We start from the raw sequence: 20953 nt of genomic DNA, 5'->3' as shown, positions 1-20953 counted from the left end.
GCAAAATGAAAAACAAAAGAAAATTACTCTGTTTGAAGAGTAACTTGGACCACTTCTTCTGTTGTCCAATTGTTGATCGACTCCCCTGGAGCACACGGTCGAACCCAGTTGTTCAGATCACAATCACTGTCCCCGTCTTCACTACCGGCTGCAAAGACGTCTCCATGATTCATCAGCCCAGCGCTGGTGAAGGTACTCAGCCCTTTCTGCTCACCCTGCTCTGCCTGCGGAGGTTGATAACCAATACCGAACTTGTCTTCTTTAACGGGAAGGTCCACCATCTTGCCCCAGCCTTCTGCATTGCCCGAGTTGACAACCTCCATAGCCTGTTTGTAGGATGCAATTGAGGCACTTGGCTTCTTCTGCTCAGCGAAAGCCACCTTCTCAAGAGCAACGGTCTCGAACGCTTGGCATAGAGTTTCATGGATCTCACCATCCACCTCCACATACTTGAAAGAGGACAGATGACTCACCAGAATGTCCTCCTCGCCGCACACTGTCACAATCTGACCGTTCCAAACATACTTCAGCTTCTGATGGAGAGTTGACGAAACTGCCCCAGCCCCATGTATCCAGGGACTCCCCAAAAGACAACTATATGCTGGTTGGATATCCATCACATAGAAGACAATACTGAACACCTCCGGGCCAATCTTCACAGGCAATGTGACTTCACCAAAAACAGACCGTTTGGATCCATCAAAAGCACGAACAATAAGATCGCTTGGAGTGAGGACAACCCCTTCAACATCTATCCTGCTCAAAGTCTTCTTGGGTAACACGTTTAAAGACGAGCCAGTATCCACCAACACATGTGACAACACCGCGCCTTTGCACTCCATGGTGATATGCAGAGCTTTGTTATGGTTGCGACCTTCAGGCGTCAAATCCAAGTCTGTGAACCCCAAGCCATGCCTCGTGCTCACATTAGCAATAACACCCTCCAACTGGTTGACAGAGATCTCCTGAGGCACGTAAGCCAGATTCAACATCTTCAGCAAGGCATTACGGTGTGCCTTAGAGCACAACAACAATGAAAGGATAGAAATCTTGGACGGAGTCTGATTCAGCTGATCTACAATCTTGTAGTCACTCTTCTTAATAATCTTCATAAACTCCTCCACATCTTTCTCAAAAGACCCCTCGGGCGCTTCTTTCTGTACAGGTTCTTCTTCAACCACAGCCTGCTTACCCTTTGCTTTGGCGAGAGCCTCAGCATTGTTGTCTCTCAAAGGCTGTGGTGCAAACAGACGACCACTTCTCGTGAAACCTCCAGGTCCCCCTACATTATCCACAACTGGACCTGCAGTCACAGGAGCTCTACTCGGCAAACCAATAGTCACTAGAACCTGACTCACAGGTCTGATCTGACTTTCTGCCCTTCGGTTATTGCGGTAAGCATTGTCATACTTCCACGGCACGACCCTACTGTTCTCAACAACCCTTCTACCAGACACAACAACAGTAGTGGGAGCACTGACAGTTACTGGAGCAGAAATGGTGACAGGAGTACCAACGGTTGTAGAAGCACTAACAGTTCTCTGACCACGTCCCTCAGATGGTTTGAAATAAATGGTGACAATTGACACCATCCCAAGTTCTTTCACAGCCCTAGCAAACTGCAAACAACCCTCATCCATCAAACCCTGGATACCATTCTTCAACTGCATACAACCATTCTCGGAGTCTTCACAATCTGAACAGCCCTCAGCACAACCCGGGAACACTCCCCCATTCAACAGACGCTCTTTCACAACAAACAGCGACGTCTGGACATCTTCAACATCAACTACCAAATCCAAGGCCTCCTCACCTTCCACATTATTCACCCTATGCGCACCATGTTGAGGCATAGGGTTGTTCACAACATTAGGCACAGGAGCAAAATTGATTGTTTTGGCGTCAATCAAGTCCTGGACCTTATGATGAAAAGCCCGACAGTTCTCAATATGGTGCCCCGGCGCACCAGAATGGAAGTCACAACGAACGTTGGCACCATACCCAACAGGTATCTTCGTCACCGGACCCATAGTGCGTAACTCAACAAATCCCAACCTGAGCAATTCTGGCAGCAACTCAGCATATGTCATAGGTAACGGGTCGAAGCGACGATCCGACATTCTCTGTCATAGGTAACGGACGTTGCTGTTGTTGTTGTTGTGGTGGTGGTGCTCTTTGTTGTTGCTGTTGTCGTGGTTGAGGTGCTGGGATGGTTACAGCAGCAACCTGGCGATAATGTCCGCTATTCATATTTCTTATGTGTTGCACAACATTGGTCTCTCCCTCCCTTCTTCTGGGTGCCCCAGAAAACAGCTTCTTTGAAGATGAAGAACCAGCATCCTGAATCTTTCCAGCTTTGATGAGACTCTCTGTCCTCTCTCCACAAATCACCACATCAGAAAAGCTACCAAACGGGCAACTTCCCATCCGGTCCATAAATACTCCTTGCAAAGTCCCGATAAACATATCGGTCAACTCCTTCTCCAGCATCGGAGGTTGCACCCTTGCAGCTAATTCCCGCCATCTCTGGGCGTACTCTTTGAAACTTTCACCGGATTTTTGACATAAGCTCTGTAACTGAGTTCGGCTCGACGCCATGTCCATATTATGCTTGTATTTCCTCAAGAAGGCTTCACCCAGATCTCTCCAACTTCTGATAGATTCTCCTTTTAGCTCCATGTACCAATCCAAGGAAGCTCCAGACAAGCTGTCCTGGAAGAAGTACATCCACATCTTCTCATCATCTGTGTAGGCAGAGATCTTTCTGTAGTAGGCCTGCACGTGGGTGCGAGGACAGGAAGTGCCATTATATTTGTCAAAAGATGGCGCCTTGAACTTATAAGGAATTCTCAGCCCTTCAACCAAGCCCATATTTGTAACATCAAACCCAAAAGAGTTCTGACACTCCATGGCTCTGATCTTCTCAGCTAGGGCATCAACCCTCCTATCCCTTTCGTCAGTTCTTCCCACAACTTCATCATCCTCACTGAGGAGAGTAAACATATCCTCCTGCCTATCAACCAATGGAGCAGGATTACGGATTGGAGCACGAGTCGCTATGGCATTAACTGTTTCTGGAGCAATAGGTTGACCGTTGATTCTGATACCCCTCAATTCATCACCCACAACATAGTTGTTGATGGGAACAGCAGCAGTAGCAGGGTCATTGATTAGGCCTCCCTCTGGCAAAGCATGGTTGACCGGTGGGATTGCAGCTTCTTGTCTCTGGACTAGGGCTCGAAGTTCTTCTTGACCTTGCGCAACCCCTTGCATCATATGCATGAACTGGGCCATGTTAGCCCTCATCTCTGCTAACTCAGCTTGCACTTGATCCATATTCCTCTGTTGATTCAACCTCGTAGAGTAGCGGTACAGACGTTGATCAGCAATCCTGCCTGAAACAGGAACCAGAATGAGAAGTCTTGTTCAAGAACACCTGTAATGCAAGAATGATATGTGTATGATGCTAATGATGCGTATGATGCACATGATATGTTCATTTCTCAGGCATTCAAAAGCCTAGTTCATCTTTCAAAAGATGGCAACCTGCAACAATGAACAACACAGAAGTAGACTACACAGGATAATGAGCACAAGGTGAAACATCAACAACCTCATCTATAGACATGAGCAACAAAGATCATACAACAATATTCAAGCAAAGATCCAAATGATAAGAGTACAAGGAATCCCATCCAACAACCCTGGAGGTGATTCTCAATATAAACAACAGATACAAGCTAAGAAAGATGCCCTCCAGGAATGAGAGTCTTCAGATACTGGCACTGGTCTATCAACAGGTTGCATTCTGAACACTCACGTAGAGGAGTGATCTTCTCCTTCAGTTGTCTTCTGAGCTCTACAACTTCTCCTCCAAGCTGACTCTCTGATGCATGTCTCAAATCTACTTCCTTCTTCAATTGGATGTCTTTGTCTTTGAGCTGCTTTTCCAGGTCTCTTATCTTCTTCTGATAATTGGCTTCCGCTCTCTGCAACCTTAGACGCTCACGGTGTTCTCCATCCAACATTGCTTCTATCTCCTCATAAGACCTCTTCTTGCTTCTCAATCTGCTAGCATCTTCACCTTGCACTCCTTTGAGCTTGTGAGCCAAGTTCAACCTATCAGCTTTGGCTTTGTAAAGCTCCATCTGGGTATCTTGTTCCTTTTCTTTCAACCGACGATTCTCCATCAAGGCTTGTTTGTAGTGCTCAGCAGGCACACTCTCAGAAAGGATCAAAGGTGGTTGCTCTTGCAATGACTCCATCCTATCATAGGGTAACAACAAAGTCTCAACTCTACTCCTGACCCAATCAATGTAATCAGGCATAGCAATGGCAAACTTCTTCCCTAACACAACTCCATCCTTGACACCAATAGTCTTCCAAGCTCTTCCTACTTGCTCCAACCTAACTGGGTCACTCCGCTTCTCAAAATACACACTCTTTGCTATCTCAGCATCTAGTGGTCTTCCATTCATCACAAACCCCAACTGGCGAAGAGAAAGAACCGGGTTGTAATTGATGCAACCCTTAGTCCCTACAAGTGGCACGTTACGAAACTCCCCACGACTCATAATAACATTGCGCACATTCATCCTGTAAGCTTGCCACCTGATATCATAGGATGTGAGAGACATGATCCTCTGAGTCCACTTATGAGTGTTCTGAGTATCCACAAAAGGTCCACTGGTTGGCAGAAAGGACAAGAACCATCTGAGTAGCAACGGGAGACAACACCTGATAGCTCCACCCTTACCATGCCTGCTATGGATAGCATAATAAGTGTCAGCTAACAAGGTAGGAACTGGGTTTCCTCCAAGGAAAATAATGACAGCAGCAAAGTCCACAAAATTAGGCATGCTAGGGAACAACACAACTCCATAGATCATGATAGCCAACTGAGCATTGAAAGCTTCCCAATTTCCCTTCTTTGCTTCTTCTTTAGCCATCCTCACCAGATACTTCAAAGGCAAACCCACAACATCACCACTGGATTTCCAATTGTCACTCACTTCCTTGATACTCAAATAAAGAGCTATGGCAACAACCCTGAAATCAACCTCCTTTGGAACATCCAAGAAAGGCACCTGGTATCTGATCGGAACATTCATCAGGATGGAATACTCCTCAAGAGTGGGCGCTAACTGATAATCCTGGAAGGTGAAACAACGGAGCTCCGGGTCATAGAACTGTAGGAGGGTCTGCAACGGTACCAGATCAACCATCATCTTCAATAGTGTTAACAAATCCCCATACTGATCAACAAACACTTTCTGATTACCGCCAGTCACAAGATTGCTCAGCTCTATCAAAGATGTCAATGGCTCACGGTGAAAATTGTAGGTGCAAGTCTTCCTCTTCGACCCTGGAATGGTTGCCATCTCTCCCAGTGAATAGACTCCTGAATGAACCTGAGAAATGATATGCATGAGGAGATTAACTTTTTTCTTTTCTTTTCTTTTCTTTTTTTTTTGATTTTTTTTTTGATTTTTTTTAAAATGAACATGCTATGATGCAAATGATGCAAACACGACCGGTTAGCTGTGTATCACGGATCACAGGATCAGAACTTCGGCATCGGAACCACAAAGTCATCTGGAACCCCAACGTCATCTGAGACCCATACAATAAGAACTAAGTCACCAACAGGACCCAAGAGTCACCAACAAGTCACCAACGGTACCTGTAATGATTCAATTCCCTCCCCACTCATGGGTGTCATCTAGGCCAGTGTAAAGTCGAGAGAAACGCAGGATAAATAACCCTTTCGAGAATATCATCATGTACACACCAGATGTATGTACCGATAATACCCCATCAGAGTCTGAACTGCTCGTGATATCATGTTCCGCTAAGTGGCGCAATACCACCCGCTTCCCATGAATCACTCTATTCCTAGGTATCCTAAAGTTCACTCATAGCCTGGGTATTGGGCCTTTTACCTCTTGTAACTCCCACCCCACAGAGAGACAGACACACAGCCAACACAATGAAAATATTATGAATGCAAACATAAATGCAAACATAAATGCAAACATAAACAAATAAATGCAATAAATGAACAGTAAAAGCAACCAACACTATCCTAAAGAGCGCTAGGAGTGACTCGCTTAGGGAAGATGGACCAGCAATAGTTCAACTTCTCTACAATCCCCAGCAGAGTCGCCAGCTGTCACATTACGCAAAAAACCGGAGGGAAAAAGAAACAACAGAGCCGCCACCGTGCGTTATTTATCCCAAAAGAGGGAAAGGAAACGCTCGAAGTAAACCTGGAAAAGACATGGTCTCGCGACCAGAGAAGGATGGGATTGGGAGTCGGTTATGCGAAGGGAAGGTATTAGCACCCCTACGCATCCGTCGTACTCGACGGGATCCACGCTCAGAAAGAATAGAAGAAAGGTTGCTAGAACTGCTCAAACACTGCACAAGGCTGGAAGGAAACACAGAAAGACAAAAGAAATGGGACTCGGCAGGATATCGCATCCTGGGCCTATGTAGTCTGTCACGCACAGACATCAGAGTCGACGTAGTTTGGGAGATAGGGGAAACGTGCTCGCTAGGATGTCGCATCCTATGCATACGTATCTTCTCTGATCGGAGAAGAATCAGAGCACTCGTAGCTCGGCTAACGCACGCCAGACAACACAAACACAGGAAACCGACTGCCAATCGTTGGACTTACGTCAGACTCCAACAAACAAACAAGACACAGGAAACCGACTGCCAATCACTGGACTTATGTCAGACTCCACACAAACACACAAGACACAGGAAACCGACTGCCAATCGCTGGACTTACGTCAGACTCCACACAAACAAACAAGACACAGGAAATCGACTGCCAATCGCTGGACTTACATCAGATTCCGAACCAACAACACACACAGAAGGGTCTCGATTGCAACTAGGGCAAGAGAAAGGGAAGGTCTCAATCGCAACGAGGGCGAGAGAAAAGAGTTAGTGTTAGTTGTTAGTCAAACTCGACAAGACATCGCATCTCGTGCCTACGTATCTCATCTGGACATGAGAATCAGAGTTGCCATAGTTCGGCTAAACTATTCTTGTTGGTTTGTGTTTTTTAAGTGGACAACGTCACTACGCAATCTACCGGATGCTCGACCTTGGGAGACTTACTCGCCTGTAGTAGAAGGAGTTGACGTATCCTTAAGAGGGGATAATGTTTGTTTGTGTTTTAGGAAAGCTCAAGCAAGAAAGGAAGTCCTATACGAAGGAACCGTGCTACCTTAATTGACATGCAAACGAGACTACGCGGAGTCTAGCAAACCTAGGGGATAACATCACACCACACAAACACATACAGCATGAAGTAAACACACCAACAAGGGGCTCAAACATCAAGGCTGGGCTTTAGTCAAGGGGTCATGTCAACCTCGACAAACAAGCCAACTGGAAAAGGATGTTGTTAGCTCTTAACCCTAACATTGAGAGTTAGGGTGAAGCAGATGAAATGGGAATGAGGGGTGTGCCTCATAGCTCTTATCTCTGGCCTGGGAGAGCTTGAATCAAATAGAAAGTGTGGGAGTTCAGAATGTAGGAACTCTTCTCCACAGATGACTGACACTACAAGAGTTTGGGTTTTTATTCACAATGCATCAACACATGGTGTGAGCAAGAGGAATGACACACTGAGTAGCAGGGGATGGATTACACATCCCTTTTATCTGCCAATTGCCTCTTAAGAGGACTTTACCTGCTTGGCACAACATTAAACATCCACAAACATTTCCTCTTAAGGAGGGCTTCAGACAGGTGCCTACCAATAACAGTAGGTCTTCCAGACTACATGAAGATCAAGAGATTATACCTCAGTGGTATGCAAACCACAAGCAATGCCAAGCAAGTTCAAATGAACTTAAAGCAACTTAGGTACCTCTTTGAAGAACAGAACCTTTGAACTGCACTATCCAAGGCTGGTAATGGTTCAAAACCCTTCTACAATGCTTGTTAAGATGTTTGATGAAGAATTGGATGCTCCAGCACACATGAATCTAGCTCAACTTGCAAACTCCATTGAACCTTCAAGCTTCATGTATGGTCAAATAAGGCACGAATTGCTCCAAATCCACATCCAATCTTGCTCAGAAATACTTCATGATCATGATTGCAACAAGAGAAATGGCTTTTGTGTGAGAAAATTGCAAGTTCTTGTTGAGAGAAATTTTTGATCGATTTCTAGATCTAGATCTGAAAACTGTTGTTAATGCCAAATGCAGTTGTGATTATCATTATATATCCCTTGTTAATCATTCTGAAAACATGTTTAAGCCAAAGCTAAGTGAGATTAGCAAGTTGCAAGGTGTGTGCACAAATTGGATTTTCACCTCATGCATGAGATGCATGCGTGAACAATGCTCAAAGCTGGCCCAAATCCACTTAAAAATAGCCCATGCACACTTTGGAATTGGTATTTCATGCATATGATCACCCAAATTGATTTTAGAAATTTTCCTTCCAAAAACTTCATGAATGAGCATATGATCATGCAAGTGAAATTCATGCCATGTAATGAGATATTTGGAAAGTGCATGTCATGATGAACAAAATGCAAAAAGAACCACCAAAATTGGAGCCTTGGTTCAAAAGTTATGGCCATTTGAATTTTTAAGCACACTTTGCCATGATTGGATCATATCTCCTCAACCACACATTAGAAATCCATGATCTTGGACTTTTTGGAAATGGGAGAGAAAGATATTCATCTTTCATGTTGGACAAAATTTCATTTGAAGCTTCTTTGATGTTGGAAAGTTGAGTTGAAGTTGGTCCAAAAACTTGCTATTTTTGGAAACTTTCAAATTACAGGTCATTTTCCATTTTTGGAAATTTTTGATCTGGCTTCAAATCCTTCAAGATAGATGTTTGACATGTTGAATGAGACTTGTTTGAACATGAATGAAGTATCTCTAATCACTTCCCACCTCCAAATTCACAGTTGACTTTGCAGTTGACTTTTATGGGCCTCAGATGACTTGGACATGCACTGTGGACTCTGAGCCTTCAACACTTGGCCCAGTTGCTTCAAAATGATCCTTGGGTCATGTAAGCTCATTGTAACCACCATAGGGCTTTCATCTCATGGAAAATGCTCTTGCTCCCTTGCACAGTTGAATCTCCTGACCAGTCTTGACTGATGCAATGCAATGGACTATGCAATGTGAATGCAATGTTAATGACCTAAAAATGAAATGTATATACAAATGGGAGGTGCAAATTTGAGGTGCTACAGGTACCTATGGGTTAAAGAGAAGTGTGCTCGGTAAGACGTCGCGTCTTATGCCTACGTATCTCATATGGAATGAGAGTCAGAGCAAAACGTAGTTCGACTAACTAGGGGTTAAGGATTTCCATCTGAACATGGACTTACAAAAGAGGACACCAGCTGTGTCAAAGGAGGGTGGGCAGTGTGTTCAACGTCCTAGTAGTTGGTGTTGCAGCTTGCTGAATCGAGTCTTAGGAAGTTACCTCTTTGCAATAGAACGGACTGACATGCCACAAGATCGGAGACGCACAGAAGGTCTAAAAGTGGGGAAGCTCTGCTCTAGAGTTGTCATACAATATGGACCTATGTGTTAGGATTTACAAAGGGGAACATCTACCTAATGTTAGCATGCAAAGAATAGGGGAATTCTACCTATGTTATCATACAAAGGGTTCTACCTAATGGGTGCTACCTAAACGGAACAAGAGTCGACGGATGGAGCGTAGAGAGGAGTTACAGATAAGGGTAGACGGTGATGTCAGAGGCAATCAACTTACAGGTAAATGGTGATGCCTGAGGCAATCGACTTACAAGAGGATGGATGAATGCGTGCTTGTTCTGTTAAGTTTTGAAAATGATTACTCGACGTTGGATCGAGCTTTTGATCTTATTTTGAAATGGTTATCGGATGTTCGTTTTAATTCTTGTATTAACAGATGACTAAAGAAATAAATATTATACACTTTATGGGATAGGGGTACATTTGTTATGAATGGGGATTGTTCATGGCAAACAAACAATAAGAATATATGCCTCATACATCATACAAGTAGGTGTAGCGGTGTATTCGTCGCTATATGATCTATTGATTAAATCACAAGCAAAGCATACAATGAACATAGAGTCGCCACCGCACTTTTATTTATCCTAAGGACTGGCTAAAAAGCGAACAAAAGCCTAAGAAGTTTTACACGTAGAAAACTAATGAAAAGATCAGAGATCGGGGTAAGGGGTAAATTACGCAATGGGAAGGTGTTAGGCACCCAATGCGTCCTAGGTACTCCTAGGGAACCTTTTTCACACTTTGTTGTTTGAAAATTATTATTTGTCATGACATAAGCATTGTGCAAACATGATTGGGATGATGAGAAAAGAATATACAAGTTAATTATTTTTGTGTTCGAACGGATGAACCCGTTGCCTACGTACCTTCCATCAAAGGTAAGGATCAAAACGCCGTAGTTCGGCTAAAAATTTCCAAAAGTTAGTGAGTTCAATTTTAAACAATAGCACTTAAGGTTCTTCATTATCAATGGGAGAAAACTCGACCAAGACCAACATCCACCATGCGAGGATAGCTTCGACGTACTAGAGGGGTTAACCCTGTTTTCAGTACGGAAGTCTTATTGTCGACTCACTAAGGATAGGGTGAGGTTTACATCAACCACAATGAGAATTGAAACCTATGGCTAATGCATGAAAAGATTAACAAGAATGGACAAAGCCAAAACATTTGAGTGAGTGAAATTAATGGATTAGGACTATTCACAAAAGGAGTCAAAGTATGATTAAGATTGATTCAAAGAAGTATTTACAAAATGGAATTTGAAAAATCATGGACTTAAGGTCCAAGTTTCTAATTTGGAAAGAAGGTGAGAATGTTTGCACAACACTTATTTCAAGATTTTTAAAACATGTGTGAAAAGGAATCGGACACAATGGAGTGAATGGAATGGTGTGTATGTAAAACTTCTTAGAAAGGTTCACCTCTTGAAATCATATAGAAGATGATTCAAGTGGGTCCTTAGGAATAGGCTACAAATGAGCAATAATCTGAACATGGTAACAGATGAAAGTAAATAAAAGCGGATACTGGATGCCACTCAATGGTCTTATACCTGTCTCCTAAAACAAGTAAGGATATCAGAAGCCACTCTATGGACTTACACTAATCTCCATCAGAATAAAACAAAAAAACAAGACAGGGAAATCAACTGCCAATCTATCTGGACTTATGTTAACCTCCACAGTATGATCCTAGGAATACAAATGCCACATCACAGGGACTTACAATGAATCCTCACATACAACAACAATGCTCAAACAAAGAGCAAAGAAGATATGAGTGACCAATGAGGTCTTACACTCTATCTCTTCCATGTCATAGGAACAAAAGCCAATCAATATGGACTTACAATTGTCCTCAATGGGAAAACATCTATGTCACAAGGACAAAAGAAATGATCATGCACTAATGGCAAACAAAGATGATAAATGCACAATGGCAAATCAAGTAATTATGTATAAGTGAATCAAGTAATCAATCACATAAATTCAAGTAGCACACGCTATAACCATTCAATTAGGCTCAAGCAAAAGGGTTTGACTATGAAAGTCCACTGTAAGAGGTAAGTGTCGCTCTTAACCTTGCCATTGAGGGGCTAAGGTGAAGCAGATGAAAGGATATGAGGGGTGTGCCTCATTGCTTCTATCTCAGGTCCGAGAGAGCATGTAAATATAAGAATGTGGGGGAGTTCAGAAAGATGGAACTCTTTCCCCAATATTAGACTCGATTGATCTTGGGTTTGGATCTCAATGCTACAACCATGAAATGGGAGCAAGGAGAAGACTCACAGAATAGTGGGAGATAGGCTACTTATCTCTTTGATCCACCAATTGCCTCGAATGAGGACTTTTCCTGCTTGGGACAAATATAAACATACACAATCAATGCCTCTTAAGGAGGACTTCAGACAATTTGCCCAGCCAAATAACGGGCCGGGTCTCCAGACTACATGAAGAAGAAGGTGCAATACCTCAATGCTAATTGCTATTAAGCAAAGCAATGCAAGTTCTTAGAAGAACTAAGCAACTAAGGGTACCTGAAAAAGTCAAATAGAATCAGCATCCCAACATAATCAAACAACAATACAAGAACCAACAATGTACAATCATAATCAAACAATAATGTGCATAGCACAAAGCTCAATGTGAACCAACATCCTACAAAACAGCCACATTAGTTTACAAGTCAAGTAAGATAATCCCAAATGTGAAACAATTCCTTTAATCATTAACTTCTTAACCTGAAAAGCCAAAGACAAGTTCAAATGTAAGTGACAAGACCACTAGGGCTAGCCTAGGGTCCAAAGGATGGAAAAATCCTAAAACAGCAACCAATTCATGATCAAAGTCAAGCTATTTCAGTAACAAAGGGATCCCAATTGGTCCCATATCCAAACTATGCCCCTATTTTATTTTATGCAACATGTAAGGCAAAGGAAGCAAAGGTAAACCACATATGAGCAACCAGCAAGATCACATCCAAAAAGATATCAAAACAGCATGGAAAATTCCACAAAAATTATATCCTAAACAGAGGACATTCAACAAGCTACATGTCAATTTTCAAGCAATTTGGATTAGTGGAACTATGGGAATTAATTCAACATGACAAGGCATGCAAAAACACAATCAAATGAAGCTACAAAATGTACATTAACTTCAATCTAATGGTAAACAGTGACATTACATGGGAAATGGATGGGACCAAAGCTAAATGAAAGCTTAATGTGTTAGGAAACACTCTATCAAATTTCATGGTCATAGGGTAAGGTATGAAGATTTGGCAACATGTATACAAAAGGTTACACAAGTAAAGTCCTAAAATGCTAGGCAGCAAGCAAAATTTCTAATTAATTAAGAAATGGATTATAAAAAATCCACAAAAATTCATAGTGAATGTTAACATGTTAAATGTGCTACATGCAAAAAATCAAGGCCATAGACCAAGGGGAAGCATGGCAAAAATTCAGGGAACTCAGCATATCATTTTGTGTCACATATCAATACACTCAAGTTCCATAAATCATAGTTAAAAAACCAGAGGTCCAAAAAATGCAAAACTTATGTCAAAAATTCCAGAAATGAGTCAAGAATCAACATCTAAAATTTCAATTAATTTGGATTATGTATGGTGATTTTATAATTAAAATGGTAAAGCATATGAAATTTGTACACATTGTAAAGACTTCTATGGCAATTAATTTTCTACCAAGCAACATTTTATTTTTTGATTCTATAAAAAAGTAGACTAAAAAAAGAAGATTATCAAAAAAAGTCTCGATTTATTTGGATTATTATTGAGTGTTTTTTTTGATTTTTTTGAAGTTTTTAAAATATTTATTGCATAATTATTTGAGATTTAATATGGTTTAATTTAATTAATTTATGAAAGAATGGCAAAACTGTAATTGTTGAGTATGAGGCCAAAACGCGGCGTGCCATTTAAGATGAGGTGGCGCCGCTGGATTGGTTCCGGCGATGGAAAACACGAAAATGAATTGAAAAGCTGGGAAACAAGATCGAAGCATGGAAATCTGCAGAAAGTCTCGTCTTCTTCGCACAACCTAAGGGGTTCTTCAATGGCGATAACGGTTTCGAGCTTTTCTTCATCAAATCCAACAAACCGTATACCGTTGGAATCGTCGTGAACTCAGGATCGTGAATACGCAAGCGATTTTGTCCATAAATTACTACACAGTACGAATCGAACGAAAGAAAGAAACGCATCTAAACTTAAATCGCGAATATCTCGGTCAATTCGTAATGGAATCACAATCCACAAATTGATACATAACCTACAATGAATGCACTACACAATCCCTAACACAATTGAGGCAATTATGAGATGCGATTCCAACCTTTCTTGGAGTTGCAGTAGTGGATTTCGCGGTTTCGAGCTTCGATTCAGCAGAACAGATTGAGCATGATGATCAAGAAGACGCGTAGTGCTGTTCTGATAGCTCGAAGGTGCACGGATCAAACGATTTTGTGACCTGTTGTGGAAGAACACAGATTTTGCAACAGCTTGATTCAATCACCAATTGGCTTCGTTCTTCCTCAACAGAAGCTACACAATACCTGCAAAATGTAAATCAGCAGAAAAATTGCACAAAGAATGGGAAGATCTTGATGAAGTTGAGCAAAAGTGTTATGAGAAATTTGAGAAAGAATGAGAGAAAATTGAGATTTTGGTTTTTGATTTCTGAGTTGTGATTGTGAAAAGTGATTAGTCTCAAAATTCTGTTAGAGATTAACTTTATATACCAAGCTCTTAATCTAACAATAATCTTGATTAGTGAAAAAATGGATTAGTGGAAAATGAAGCTTATGTGCATTTTTGGATTTTTTGCCTTTTTCCTTAGAAGCATTTTCAGCAGCAATTTATCACTTGGAACCAATTGCAAATACCATTTGGAAGCTGATAGAATTGGTTTTATTTTCAAATTCCTCATATTTTCCATTTTGGACCATTTTGCCCCTCACTTTAATTAGTTCACTTCAAAAATGGCCTTTTGCATGGAGCATTTTCAAAGAAATCCAATTATGCACCATTGAAGTACACATTAAATGGAGTTTGTGCATATAAAGAACTTGCAATTTGGACAATCCATGTGGAAGTTATGGCCTCCTGATTACGGGTCTTTTTTGAAATTCACTGAGCCATATCTTGCAAACCATAAATGGGATTTTTGAGTTCTTGGACTTTTTGGAAAGGTGAGATCAAGATCTTCAACTTTCATGTTGGACACATTTTGATTTGAAGCTTGTATGATGAAGTTATTTTGAGGGGAAAAACTTTCCATTTTGGGCAGCTGAAATTACAGGTCCACTGCCATTTTTGGAAACTTTCTGTCTGACTTCAATTCCTTCAACCTTGGTCTTTGAAATGCCAAATGAAGTTTATATGGACATGAATGAGGTCTTTCTAACCATCTCACACCTTCCAAACCTTGATTAAATGCACAGTTGACCACAGTTGACTTTTGTTGACTTTTCTTGACTGGGCCATGTTCTAATGAATTCCAAGCCTCTTTTTCTTGAGATCTTGATTCCAAATGATATCACAAGTTATATGAACTCTTGATGAATGATCATGGTGTCCAAATTCTTCAAGAATGGCCACCATCAATTGCTCAACGCCTGATTTAACTACTTTGACCTAGCTAGCTTCAGCTGCAAGCAACGTGGTTAGATGACAATATTTTTGTACTTTTGGTTAGTAAACATATGAAAAGCAAAGATATACAAATGCAATACATGCTTGGTGATCAAGAACCACACTCACAAGGTATCCCACCCACTAGGAGGGAAGCTAGGGTATGCAATGATCCTTGAGGCCATGATATGAGATGTTATGGGCCATGAGGGATCTTAGGGCCAAAATTGGGGTCTTACAGATGCCCCTATTTAAGGTCATTCTATCCGGAGAAGTGAAGTTTAGAAATCTTCATCTCGACGCGGTAGAATGGGCTTAAATAATAGTAATGAGACAAATTTTGGTCCCTAAGAGACCTCATGATGCAGATGTATGCGTGCAAAAGCAAATTCTGTGAGGGAATATATGATTCGCACAGAAGAAAAGACGATCCATCGGAGTAATACACTCACCAGGAACAGAGACTCTAACAAGACTCTTATTGGGACTCTATTAGGGGATAATAAGAAAAAAAGAATGCGTGAGCAAGGCACGACTTTGATTAGGGAAAACAAAACTGACATAGCGTGAACTAGACACGACTCCGATTGGGGATAACAGACATCGGACTGGAGAGCTTGCTGGAGAAGCAAAGGACTCACACCGGGGAATAAAGAAATTCCGAAGGAAAATAAATCCATTGGAAAGACATAAGCTGACTCAAATTATCCATAAGGATACTTCGGATAAAAATCCGGACTCGGACCAGGAAAAGATCCACATAGAACTTCCCTGCCGGGAAATGCATATATTGGAGGGAACGCCCATATAGCAAAGGGTAAAAATCACCAAAGGAAACTCCGCAGGGGAGTGTCTAACAAAGAGACTCTCCTGGGAACAGCAACAAAGAATGAGACGTCACCGGTATAAGGGTAACAAACTCAGGAGGAATGAATATCTGAGACCGGTATAAGGGTGAGAGATATCAATCAACCAACATCTGAGAAAGACCAACGAAGGGTATAAAACTCAGGAAAATCTAACTCCACAAGGGACCAAAGTCATAATAGGGAGTAGAAAGGAGGGAACACCAGGGATACCGAAGTATATAATAGGTGACCGACCGAAAAAGTGAATTGGTATATATGCCAAGACACTCATCATCCGAAAGGAGGGCTTGAAACAGCAAATCAACTTACAGGATGGACATTCGAATCCACAACGGGAAAACGAATCTTACTCAACTGGGGACACAAACCCAAAGAGCGCATGAGATATAATATCCATTACCGGCAGACCGTGGATAAGATACTCGCATGAGACATATTATCTATTACCGTCAGAACGTAGATAATAAACTCGCATGGTAAGAAACACCAGAGATACCGACGTATATAATAGGTGATCTACCGAAAACGTGAATTGGTATATATGCCAAGACACACATCCGAAACACAAACTGGTTAAAGGATGAATATTCGATTCTACAAAGAATACGAATCTTGCTCAGCTGGGGAAAATCAACAAAGGATTCCAACTAAAGAGCGCATGAGACATATTATTCATTACCGGCAGACCGTGAATAATATACTCGAAAGGAAAAGACACCAGAGATACCGAAGTATATAATAGGTGACTAACCAAAAAGAGAGATAATCGATACCAAGCATCCGGGTAAACGAAAGACAACTCAAAGGGATAAATTGCAAGCATCCGGCAATCATCCAACAACAAGGAAGAATATTCGATTCCGCAAAGGGAAATAACGAATCTTACTCGACCAGGGAAACACAAAAGGCTTCAACTGAAGAGTGCATGAGATATATTATCCATTACCGGCAGACCGTGAATAATACACTCGCATGGGAGATCATCCACAACCGGTATACTGGGTTAATAAAGGATAAATCGACCGAAAAGAAAGGCATCGGGATACCAAACTAGGTATATAATGATGACCAATCAAAAAGCAACAGTCATTACCAACAAACGGGTAAATGAAAGGCTCACTGGGGATAAATTGCAAGCATCCGGCAATTATCCGCAAAAGCTGGGGATACAAATGCTTACTCAAGAGCAACTACCCAAAAGCAGGGAGGAATATCAACATCGAATATTGAATGAAGATAACCACAAAGGGGATTAGGGTTTACATCTACCGAATACGGGGCAGAAGACCAAAAATCTGGCTGAGAAAACAAGAGGTTTAACAATACCGACTACTGGGTAAGAAACCAAAGACTCAGCTGAGGATAAAATTGCTAGCAACCGGCAATTATCCACATGTATCATAAGATACAACTCCGCTGGAAAGACAAATCACAGCGACAAAGGATTTACAACTACCGAATACGGGGTAGAAGACCACAAACTCCACTGGGGATACAAATCACCACCGGGAACAGAACTCTGTTAGGGATAAAGCCACAACAACAGAAGATCCACCATCAGCCAGACCGAACCACAAAGGTTACCACTGCTAGGGGAAAAGAGATAGGACTCACAACTACCGGTATAAGGGCAGAAGCCATACTCTGGTGGGAACAACCACAAATTAGGGTTTACATCTACCGAATACGGGGTAGAAAACCAAAAACTCTGCGTGGGGATGGAATAAATCACAAATCCGCACGAGAAACCAAAAATGAGTTTTTATAACAGACCACAAACTCTGTTGGAGAGTAAGAAAATAGGATTTACGACTACCGACTACCAGGTAGAAAACCAACAACTCTGGCTGGGGACTAAAAGGTATATAACCACAAGTTCTGCCAAGAAAGCCAGGAGAATAGGACTTACAGCTACCGGTATAAGGGTAGGGGCCAAAATCGACTCTTGCGGAGGAATGAAAGGTATATAACCACGAATTCCGCCAAGAGGAAAGGAACAATAGGACTTACAACTACCGGTATAAGGGTAGAGGCCCGAAACTACTCCGCTGGGGAACAACCCACTAGGAAGCACAAGACATTTGACAAATAGCCAATTCGGGAATAATCCGAAAAGACAGACTGAATCAAGACACGTCCTAATGAGGATATAAATCAAATAGGAACCTCCATCCCAATATATGTGTTGGGAGGAAACGGAAGAAACCGTCATCCACGAGGGTATATCTCAGTGGGGAACTGCAGAGGGAAAGACAGACACTTTCTGCTTATGGGCTGACTCTATATTGAGAGATTTAACACCCGACATCTGCTTAGGAAGATCTATAAAGATCTATATCACCATAGCAGGGAACAACAAACAAAGGATATATGGCAAAAATGCAACATGAATATCTGAATGTTTTATGAATATGCATGAATATGCGTGGTTTATGTTTGATGAATGCTGACAAAACAGACATATCTAACACAACAGGTCCAGGAATCAAACGTCCGGTATTACACTTCCAGGGGAAAAACCAGCTGGAAGGCCAATTCTGCTGGAGATCTACATGCTATAAAGCAAAGATCTGCGGGTACTGCTGGGAAGCAGAAGCAAACGAATCAGAGATATCTGGAGAATACCAAGTTTGAGCAATGGATCAGCGATCACCCCAACTGGGGTACAGAAAGTCACAACAGGCAAAGAGCCACAAAGACAAATCTGTCGGGGAACAAGAGAAAATCTCAAAGTCCTGCAGGGGATCCTAGCAAACACTGCTATGGAAACGGATCCAACATAACTCCATTGGGGAACAACCCACTGAGGAAGCAAAGGTCACCCGGATAGAGTTTGGCTGCACAAGCAACTCTACTGGGGATATCATCAACTACTCTCTTGGGGAACAACCCACTGAGGAAGGAAAACACCAAACAAGTAGGTTCTGCAACAAACCACTCTACTCGGGGCGAACACGCATCTGATGGATCACATCAGCAGATTCTGCAACAAAATCCGCTCTACTGAGGATCGAAAAGTGATCAGGAAATCAATATAATCTCTGGATGACGGAGCTATCAACCGACCATACCGGGGATTGAAGGAGGTTCAACAGGCAATACTGCCACAACAACCGCTCTGCAGACAAATGCTGGAGAAAGATGGATGAAAATACCGGGATATCAACCCAATCAACCATTGAGTAGGAAAATAAATCCTGCTCTGCTGAGGATAACAACCATTCTGATGGAGAGAAAGTAAACAACTCCACTGACGACTTTGCCGGGGAAAAGGTAAAGTACCGGGTATCAAACCACTGACTTACCGAGTCTTCCAAAAGGAAAGCGACCGTGCTAAGAAAACAGATAAATCCGCTGGCAACTGCGCTGGGGAGAGTGACAACAACTCTGCTCGCGACTTGGATGGGGATATCAATAACAACTCTACTCGTGACTGTGCTGAAGAGACAAATAAAGTCTGGGGATAGCGATCCACTGGAGAAAGTGGCGGGGCACCAAGGTGACAAACCATCAACCGCCGACTCTTCCACAAGGAAAGCATCCATGCTGGGGAAAACTGTTGTTGGAGAAAACTGAGTCTTCAACAATACTCTGCTTGGGGAACAACCCCACCAACAACTCGGCTTGCAATTATGCTGGCAGATCACTTGGGGAGAAATACGGGATACGGGGATATCAACCCACTAACCACAAATATCCTGAACACCTGAGCAATCAAGTCGGGGAGAGACTACTGCTGGAGAACAGACCGAGTCTTCAATACACCACTCTGCTTCGGGGAGTCAAAATCCACAGAAGCTCTGCTTAGGGAACAACCCCAACAACCAAATCTGGAGAAGAAGGATACAAACCAAACCAGGAGTATGAACAAATGTCTTACCTGTTGGAAACCATGCCACCCTTGGGAGAGCACTGAGAAATTCTTTGAGTATCCTTTTATCATTGTGAATATTCACTTTGTTTAAAACAATAATTTTGAAAAATTTTGTTTTTTAAAACAATGATATTTTTATCAAGTAAAACATGCAAAACATTTGTTGAATTGAAACAAATAAGAGTGCAAATAATTGGACAAAAGCTCAAATTTATTTGATGGAATGGTAGCCTGCGAATGGCAAGACTCCGTAGATCTGTACAAATTTGACATCAGTGATATATATTGGAAGAGGGCTACATTGAACATAATGATCCTTTCTCTACCAATTTGAATCTCGATGTATTCGAAGCTTCAGTTGACGACGAATCGAGAATCTTCTGACGAAAAGACGGCTGGTGAAACAGAAAGTCTTGTCAGGATGCAGTTACTTGCCTGATCCCTCATTTTTGCCTAGATTGCCCCAGGGTGAGGTACTCAATCCAGCGGGATGCAAATATGCTTTTTTATCAAGTCTCTAACTTTTGCCTGAATTACCCTTGCGGGTTCTCCACTGAGATGCTCATTTTTGCCTAAGCCGCCCTTTCGGGTTTTCAACTTAGCGAGCTATGCTGTTTTTCATTTGCATTTACTTTTTTTTTATTAGGCAAAGTATCTCTTAACCGCATCTGAATTCACAGGACGAGTGAAATCCTCCTCATCCATTGTTGTAAGCATCAAAGCTCTGCCTGAAAAGGCTCTTTTAACAACATATGGACCCTCGTAGTTTGGAGATCACTTGCCCCTGGAATCGGGCGTGAAAGACAAAACTTTCTTGAGCACGAGGTCATCTTCTCTGAACACACGAGGCTTGACCTTCTTATCGAATGCTTTCTTCATTCTCTGCTGATATAACTGACCATGACACATGGCAGTTAATCGCTTCTCTTCGATTAAATTCCATTGGTCATAACGACTCTGAATCCATTCAGCATTAGTCAACTAGGGAC

Source organism: Lathyrus oleraceus, chromosome 7 (genome assembly GCF_024323335.1).
Source record: "Lathyrus oleraceus cultivar Zhongwan6 chromosome 7, CAAS_Psat_ZW6_1.0, whole genome shotgun sequence".
NCBI classification, from domain to species: Eukaryota; Viridiplantae; Streptophyta; class Magnoliopsida; order Fabales; family Fabaceae; genus Lathyrus; species Lathyrus oleraceus.
The sequence above is the reverse complement of the archived record's forward strand: the minus strand, read 5'-3'. Positions refer to the sequence as shown.